The 9,370-nt window shown below is 42.0% G+C and overlaps 1 pseudogene; it reads left to right on the top strand.

Moving 5' to 3' along the window:
• The first annotated feature begins 4,936 nt into the window (after positions 1–4,936).
• LOC147429152 (uncharacterized) lies at positions 4,937–5,824 on the top strand (annotated as a pseudogene).
• The last annotated feature ends 3,546 nt before the right edge of the window (positions 5,825–9,370 follow it).

Here is a 9,370-nt window from a genome sequence, read left to right as displayed (position 1 = left end):
CAAACCCACAAAGACTTGGATAGAAGAAGCGGTGTTAGAAGAACAGGGGATAAAGATATACCAAGGTACTTTCAGAGACCCACGGGGACAAACAGTGGATATCCCAATGATTCCCCAAGAACTGGTGGACTATAGCAGAACGGAGGAGATAAGAAGATACCTGGAAAGGGTAGATCTCCGCAGTTTTTTTACTTCCAGACCATCAGGAGTAGATGCTTAAAGAGTGTATGAGTTGGTAACCACAAAACAGAAAGATGGAATGGATACACTCAGAGCATGGGACGTGGAAAAAGTTGAAGTGATTATCACTCCTCATCTCATTACAGATGCTTTGAAGCTGCACAACAAAGGAAGCTCAGTCAGAGAAAGACGAGAAGCTATAGAAATGTATGGGCCAAAGAAGCAAAATGTCACCTATGAAGACATGGCAGATCCGAGAGCGGCAAAGCTTTGTCGGCTCTACAACCAATTCTTACACATATGCAGCAAAAGGCCACAAAAGTATACCACACCACCACATGCCATTGCCACAACCATCACTTGGGCAATACAAAGCAACATCCTGAAGGAAGTCAATTATGCTCAGCACATTCATGAGGAAGTAATTGCTATGCAGAACAAGAAGCCAAAGTACATTGGGGGAGCCGAAGAGTTGACTAAGATAGCTTATGAAGCTATTGGAGCAAGGGACCAATGGCCAAAGGTTACCTCGCAAAACCAATGGCTAAAAGAGATAGATGAAGATGAAAACTAGCCAGAGGTCACCAAGAGAGTGTCAACAAGGGCAAGGCGGAAGCTAGAAATTGTTTCTGAGCCAGAAGAAGAAGCAGACGAGCCCCTCAAGAAGAAGACCAAGAAGAAACCCGCTCCCAAGCAAACTAAGAGCCAGAAAGCCGCCAGAATGGAGAGGATGATTGAACATTTTAGAGCCGAGTGAGATTTAAAAGGATATTTTGAGGAAAAGTGGGTACCAGACCCAACTAAAGTTGGAGCCAGCTCAACCAGACCCCATATTGATCAGTATGATCAATATATCAAGGTTTATGAAGAATCAGAAGCTATATTGGAGCAGCAACTAGTAGAGCCATACACCGAAGCAGAAGTTCAACACATTAAATCTGAATTAAAAGGAGGTGACAAGGGCAAGAGCAAGGTAGAAGGGTCTAGTCCTGAAGAAGAGGAAAAGATAGTGGAGGAAACAGCTACTGAAGTGCAGGTGGATGTGCCAGAAAATCCCGAAATACAGCAAGAGGAGAAGGCAACGGATCCAATTCAAATGAAGAAGGAGCAATATGATGTTCTAATCGACACAGGATATACTCAAGAAGAGACCCTCAAAGTTGTGTATGGCATTGTCTTAACACAGGAAGAACAGAGAGGAAAGGACAGGGGGACCAAGAATCGATTTGACAGAGAGCGAAGGTTGGTACCTGAGAAGGCAGAAGATGATCTTGAGGAGGAGGATGAGCTCGAAGATGACGATGAAAGAGATATCCAAAAAGTGCATCAATTGTTGCAGCAGATCAAAGCCTGATCAAAGGCAATGAGGAACAGCAAAAAAGAAGCGAAAAAGAGAGAAGATGAGATGGAAACAAAATATGAGAAGAAATTCTTGTTTGTTGGTTGAGTTCTTGCTATTACAGCATCCGCTAGCCGCATAACTTTCCAACACTTATGAAGGCATGGTAGACTTTAAGGAGAAATTTTGAATAACCAACCTAGAGTGAAGAAGGAGTTTGAAGAATGACAGCTTCTAATCCAAGAGTGGTAAGGACCTAAACAAATGCCCCAAGGATGCCCAAAAATGGTCGACAATGAAGACCCTACCCAGTAGAATCCATAAAGGACTTCTTCGGAAGGTTGGCCGCTTAGGTCGTAGCAAAGACCCTTATTGCCTTCAAGGAATGACATCCATGGTGCTCCTGCTTGCTCTGGCTCGTGAAAAGCTTCAATGCATGTGAGCAGCATTTGGCAAATTTTGTAGAGCATAGCACATGAGAGATTAGGGAGACTTTTGAAGAATGTCATGGCACCCGTTAGGGTTATCACCATGTATTCCTCTTTCACTGTTTCCTTTTCTGGTGCTGGCAACCTTGGATGATTCAGCCATGTAAGCCACTTCTTGGTCATTGCTTCATGTGCTTGCCATGTCCTTACCCTTGGTACATGACAAAAAGTCGGGTCTTTCTGAAGTGCTACAAGTGCTCTTGTGAACAGAATCAAATATCTCGGATTCTTGTCCAGCCAACTCTTTCTCCCCTTGGGATGGACTTCCTGTGCGCCTTCTTCCTGCATATCTTTGTATAATCTTTCTTTGACTTGTAAAATTTCTACCTTGATCAAAGGATATGGAAATGATTGTTGATGCCATTGTGCATTGATTTGGTTGGGAGTGAGTTGAGTAACATTGACTAAACGGAGAACTCTCAACTCCCAATTTGTTGCTGCTTTCCATTGTTCATCTGTTTCTTGAGCGACCTGCTCCTTAAGTGCGTCTTCTTCAGCTTTAGACAGTTAGAACATTGGCACTTGCTAAGCATCCGGTAGTGGTACCTGGAAATCTTCTTCTTGTCCCACCCCTTCTGTTGGCTATGTTTCCATCTCTGCGAAAGTGACTGAGGTAATTTCAATACCTGGTTGCTTTGAGGTACCAGCTTCTTCTTGCATCTCGGCCTATCCCTCTCGTAGCAGCTGACTGACTCTCTTTAGCTCGGTTATCTCCTTGAGCAACTATTCTTCTCTTTGTACCCGCATCAGTGCAAGGTCTCTTTGTTGTGACTGCTCTAGCTTTAGCTCTAGCTCAAGATCTTTATTCTTCTTTTCCAATGCCTTATATACTTTGTCTGTACCTTTGATCGAGGAAGCTGTGGGAGTTTCCCTTATCCGTCTCTAGAAAGCTACCTGATCATTGATCCTTTGCTCTGAATATTGCAGTGAAGCATTTGCTACGTCGAGCTTTGCTTGGATCTTTTGTACTGATAGAGTTGTAGTTAAGAGTTCATTGGTAACCTCTGTCAGTTGTTTGTATTTGGTCTTGTAGGCGTCTGATAACTTCGTGAAAAGTTCACCCAATTCCTCCATTTCCTTTTATTGCTTCTCTTTGGCCAGCTGGTGTTGTTCAGCTTCAGCTCTTAGCCCTTTGGATTTGTCTCTGCAAATTTGAGATGACATTCATTCTGTCCTCCAGCTCTCCTTGGAGAGCCTCTATAACCATCTCAAGCTCTCTAGCCGTAGCACTGCGACTAAGTGTTGTTGTTCACATTTTCTCAGTCATCTCCTGCATCTGCTTGGCATATTCATTAACTTGCAGGATTACTTCATCATTTTTCTGCCAATCTTCATGTTATGTAGGCTGCCTAGATGTTTCAGCAGTCTCTATGTGTGGCACCTTGGGTGGGGCTGCGGTGGCTTGTGGTTGTGGTGGGGGTTCTACCTCTCCTTGAGTTTGTGTGGTTGCCTTGGCTGCTTTGTCTCCATGAGGCTTCATGGATGCCTCGGCTATTTCCTGTTGGGTGGTGGTAGAAGGTGTGGTTTCTACCTCTGTTGCCTTTGTTTGTTCAAAACTTGCTATCTCCTCTGGTTCAGGATCCTTCTCTTTGGCTTGCTCGCCCTCAATTGGTGAAGGGGGAGGGCTTGGCATGGGGTGATCCTCCTATTCTATATATGGTGATGATGGTCTAGGAGACATCTCACCCTGTTCGTGATGGGCTTCACTTTGTTGGGCCACTTCAGCTTGTCTCTACTGCTTCGCCGCATCTTCCTTTGCTTTTCTTTCGGCCTCTTGAGCTTATTCTAGTCTTAGGCTTCTGCTTCCTTGTACATGCATTCAAGAGAATCCTTGGGATCTTCTGGTTCTTTCCTGATAGGATTCTTGGTTCGGGGTCCTCTTATATCTCTTGGAGCCCAACTTGCCGGGTCCTCACTGCAGCTTGGCGGATTTTTTCGTAGGTTTGTTTTTCCCTTTCAAACCTCGCCTTCTTCTGCTGAGGTTCCTCTTGGTGTGCAACCACTGCTTTTTTCTTCATCTCTTCTCTTCTGTCTCTCTTCTCTTCATTGTCTAAACTTTTGCTACTATGTGCTTCATGAGAGATTTTTGCTGACTCTTCATCAGATTTGTAAACTCTCTTTGTCGAGCGGGTGGTTCTTGGAGATGGCTATGCCGACACGATCCTTGTGTTCTGATCTAGGGCAGGTGGCAAATTGTCTGCCATGCCAATAGCATGGCACACTATTCTTGTTAATACCTCAGGTGCACCCAGATACGTGATCTTACCCTCTTTGTTGGTGCCCTTTAGTGTTGATAGCACATGCTACATGTGATCAATGGGTTGCCTGGTTTGTCGACTTCAACACTTGGGTGAATGTAGTTGCATTTGCATGATTAGGTGTTGTGTACCTTGGAGGTCTCTTTGCTAGAAAGTGGAAGTGCTGGTGATACAACCGTGCTGGTTCTTCCACTTGCTTCTGGATGAGATCGGCAAAGTGTTGGGTATGCAAGCCCAGTTGTGGGAATGTCCACTATCCGGTGTCTAGCTTGTGGGTACAAGCCCTATAGCATACAGGTCAGCTTTAGTTGCAAGTCAAGTTATACATGGCAAGTTTTGCTATTAATATTGTAAGGTTTTTATACACAAAATAGATTACAATCAAAGCATGTTCTTTAGCTTGCTGTGTATTGAATTCTCTCTCCCGCTCCGTTTTTGTTGCACGCTCTTCTCCTCGCCATGGCCCCTCTCAGGCGGCATCCCCCTTAGGCCCGCAACCCCATCATATGGTATCAGATCCTAGGTGGCCGCCTAAGCAAGGAGGAGCTTGGCTCGACTCAGTAACACGGGTACATTCGCTTACAAAGAAGAAAACAGGGTCATCGACCTGTAGTAATTCCAACACAACCTGCCTCAATCTGCTTGCCTTGTAATTCTGATGATTGTTTGACATGGCATCATCTGCAATTTTGGCCTCCTCAGCCCGTTGCGAGCAAAGGAAGCCATCAACGTCGTCGTCTTCCTTGTCTGCAGCATTTCTAGTTGACACTGTTTTTTTGAAATGTTAGGCTATATTGAATTTGATTAAAAGCTTTTGAGTCTTGGCCAACCAAGAGGTCATTCATACGAGCCTCACAAAACGCAACGAGTTGCAAGTGCTAGGAGCAAAGCGACTATAAAAATTCTCTTTTCTCTTCTTCTAAGCGGTTCCCTCAACCTTTGTTGTTCATCATGAGGAGATTCAAGACAAGGACTGCAATCAGAAATCCTATGAAGGTGTGAACTGCAGCCATGGAGGACCTTTTGGTGTAGTGGTGATGTTGAAGGATGAGATTGTTGTTAGCCGTCACAACATGGTCCTTAAATACATGGATCCAACAGCTCATGCAAAGGTCACATCCATTCAAGAGGCATGTAAAAAGCTCCAGTGCATCGAGTTGTCAGACTGTGAGATGTATGCTTTGTGTGAGACTTACCCGATGTATTTTGGTGCTATACATCTTTCTCGAATCAAGCCGTTGATCTATGGAGCTCAAGCTGAAGCAACCATTGCAATTGGCTTTGATGAATTCATTGCAAAAAAGGTGTTTAAAGATACTCAAACCAATCGTGCTTGACAGTATTCTTCATCTTCAAGCTCTTTTGCAGATTCACATATGACATCAAAGATCGACGACTTCTCCATAACCTTCTCAAGCAACAATATGTTGAGTTCAAAATTAGTTTTACCTATTCAATCTCATAGGTCTGCCATGATTTTGTTTATAACATCATCTATATTTTGTCAAAGCTTTGTTTTATTTTGTCAGTTGTCAATCATGGTCATGTCCCTCTTGTAAGGGTTATAGATGCTGCCACATACAAAGTGGTAAGACCACCCTTTGTTGTTTGGTTGAGTTCTGGTATGTCTCACTCTAATGGTTTTTGAGGGAAGTACACACACACACCTATGTTATATTCAAGGGGGGGGGGGGACTTTTACTCATGGTTTCAGGTCATTGGACTCTGCCATGGTCTATCTGTATCAAGTCCATAGTCAGTGGTTTGGGCTTGAGGGGGGGGTTGTTGGGTATGCAAGCCCAGTTGTGGGAATGTCCACTATCTAGTGTCTAGCTCGTGGGTACAAGCCCTATATCATGCAGGTCAGCTTTAGTTGCAAGTCAAGTTATACATGACAAGTTTTTCTATTTATATTGTAAGGTTTTTATACAAAAAATAGATTATCAATCAAAGCGTGTTCTTTAGCTTGCTGTGTATCTAATTCTCTCTCTCGATCTCGTTTCTGTTGCACGCTCTTCTCCTCGCCATGGCCCCTCTCAGGCAGCATCCCCCTTAGGCCTGCAACCCCATCACAAAGGTTGTCGGAGCAGTTTCCTTGGTGAAAGTGCCTGCTGCCTTTCTGTCTCACAGGCCCTCATTGTCATCCCCTCTGTTGTCAACTTCAAAGCCTCGGCCACAATCTCTTTTGTGATGGCTACTTCAACTTTATGGCCTTGATGGTCAGTAATTTGGGCTGATCCATCTTCCTTAATTGTAAACAAGAGCTCATAGGCTTTCTGGAATTCTACACGACATGGTTCTTGGTCGTAGACTTCTCTGAGGCCGAGTCTTCTGTTGGCCTCTTTTGTGTCAGGATTTTCTGCGACATCATAAATTTCTTTTGGTAGTAGTTGTAGCTCTACCTGATGTCCTTCTTCACTTTTAAACCTGCCTGTGAAAACCGTTGTATTGTTTTCCTCAAGCTGTTCTCTAGACAAGTACGTTGCTTTGGCCGTCTTTACTGAACTAGGTTTGGTAGGGTGGTACCTCTTGCGGCTCTTCTTTTTGAGAGACCCTCTTCTTGGTCTTCTCCGCAGCTTGCATTGCTCCTGTTAAGTGTATAGAGTGCCAAAGTTAGAATTTTTTTGCAATTTCCGCTATGAATGTCCTTCAGTCTGAATTGCTGACAAATTGAGTCCAATTTGCTTCAAATCAATTTTTGAACATGCATAGATGTATAAAAACATGTAAAGGTCAAAATCATAAAGTCCAAGCAAAATTTTCCAACAAAAGTAAATAATCGCAATTATTTACAACTAAGGAAATTTTTCAACTTTTTGCAATTTTGGCATGATAGGCTTGAAATATATAGCAATTAGATACTCTGTGTGAAGTGTGGGCTCATTTGAGTGCACAGGGTGAAAATGGTGCCCGATTTAGGCTTTCAGTCTCTAAAACATTACATATATAAAAAATTTGAGATTTTGAGCTCCAAATTTGTTCAAACTTGGTCAGTGGGCTTGGGACATCATGTGCTTGGGTCCCATAAGGTCAAAGTTGCAATTTCCCCCCATCTTGGCAAAAAAGTAAATAATTGCAATTATTAACTTTTTCATCAAATTGAACATTTTTTGAAGCAACTTGGTTCTAAGCATGATGTAAACTCAGTGTATGAGATTTGAGGTTATATGGATCAAAAAATGTTGATAACTCAAAAATTGGTTTGAACAGACTTCTTTGCGTTTTTTGACAATTTTGCAAGTTATTATTGATCATTTTGGCTTATACTTGAAATGTGGCATGTAATAGGTGTGCACTAGTGAGACAGGTGAGAGGATGGTACCATTTTCAAGCCAAAAAATTGTAAAAGTAAATAATCGCTATTATTTATAGCAGCAGTTAACTTTTTTTGCAAAACTTGACAAATTTTGACCTAAACATATTCAATACACCTAAAACAAGTCCTAGATTGAATTTGGTAAAGTTTTGTCTTGTCGGTATTACTTCTTGCTTTGTCAACTCTGAATTCACCAATTATTGTGACTACATGGTCTGTGGAGTTTGTTAGTCACTTTTGAAGCTATGGACTTGTCCGCTACATAGTCCTGAAGCTACTCATCCAATTTTGGCCCATTTGGAATCAGTTTGACTTCGTATTTCAAATTTGACGCTTTGTAGCCTTCGAGCTATTTTCTGCTTATTGAGAGCTTGCCTTGATTGATTTTATGAAACCAACCATATACATTGTATATAGACCCAATCTATAAGCTGACTGTGGAGTCAGAAATTAATTCTGGCATCTGGCAAAAACCTAGCTTTTCTACTTGGGACCCCCCTCAACCCCTGCCGAATGGTCAACTGGTGATATAGAAGTGTTCTATTATATGGGAACATGCTACAGTTCAAGTCTCATCCAATTTGGTTGAGCTGACATGCCGCTATGATCAATTTTTGGTCGTAGGACTTTGTGCACTGCTCGGATTCTAAGGTTTTTTCTTGGGGTTTAGACTAGCTACCAACCTTACAAAATGAATCATTGATAAGTATAGATCTTATCCCTCGTGTCTTGTGTGAAACGGCGCTGTAAACGGCCAACTGTGGACTCCGAAAATCGCACGCGAAGAAGGTCGAAAGCTCTCTCTCCAAGGGAGACAAGTAGAAATGAGGTGATTTTAGACTACCCTGGATATCTTCTATACTTGGACTTCCATACTCGGACTTCCCGAACCATTTTTCCCCAAATTCCCTTGTTAGTCCTACTAGGCCGTGAAATCTATGTTAGACTCAAAAATTTTCTTCAATCGGATTTGGGCTTCCCACTTCCATCCGCCAATTTGATTGAAATTTTTTATGCCTGTCTGCCTTGTCTTTCTGATCATCAAATTACCTTCAGGTTTTTCATCTGAGCTCATTTGCTATTTATTAATAATTTTTGACCTGTTTATTGAAAAAATCAAAGCAAATAACAAAATATGCTAAAAAGGCAAAGTGAAAATCCAATAATTAAGAAAATCCATTGAAAACATACCTTTATTGTTTTTTGTTGGATTTGTTCAATTTTAAGTCCCAATATCACAAAAAATGATGAAATATAACCAAAAAAGACTATTTTTTGATGATTTTCTCATAGTATATACACTATTTACACTCATTGGGGAGATATTATCAATTAAATTTTCCCTGTGGATGATTTGTAAGGGCACTATTAGGTAATTTTTCAAAAAGTCACACGTTAATATCAAACTTTTTCCTCCCTCTTCAAACATTGCCCTTAATTACTTAGTTCCCTTCCACCTGTCCTAGATGGCGTACTCCGGGACGATCATGTGCATGTTTTGAATAATCGTGTCTATGCATAGCCTTGGTTGGATCTACCATGCTTTGAAGATCAATGCAGTCCAAACCATTATCATGTGCAAGAGTTGGGTCTTGAGTAATTAACTCAAGGAATCTGATGTCGAGGTTTTCTTTTGCTGTCTTCCAAAGAGCAAATCTTGTAGCTTGTGTGCTGCTTGCTTGATTGTACCATCAAGATGCTTTGGCATGCTGATATCCTAAGTTGTCGGTACAAATATTGATTGTTGTCGGGCTTTTACCCACCATTGGTATCTTGGTTTGTCTTGGTC

The sequence above is a fragment of the Adiantum capillus-veneris genome, chromosome 22, assembly GCF_014529385.1.
Source record: "Adiantum capillus-veneris isolate H3 chromosome 22, ASM1452938v2, whole genome shotgun sequence".
NCBI classification, from domain to species: Eukaryota; Viridiplantae; Streptophyta; class Polypodiopsida; order Polypodiales; family Pteridaceae; genus Adiantum; species Adiantum capillus-veneris.
This window is presented reverse-complemented; position numbering and strand designations above follow the sequence as displayed.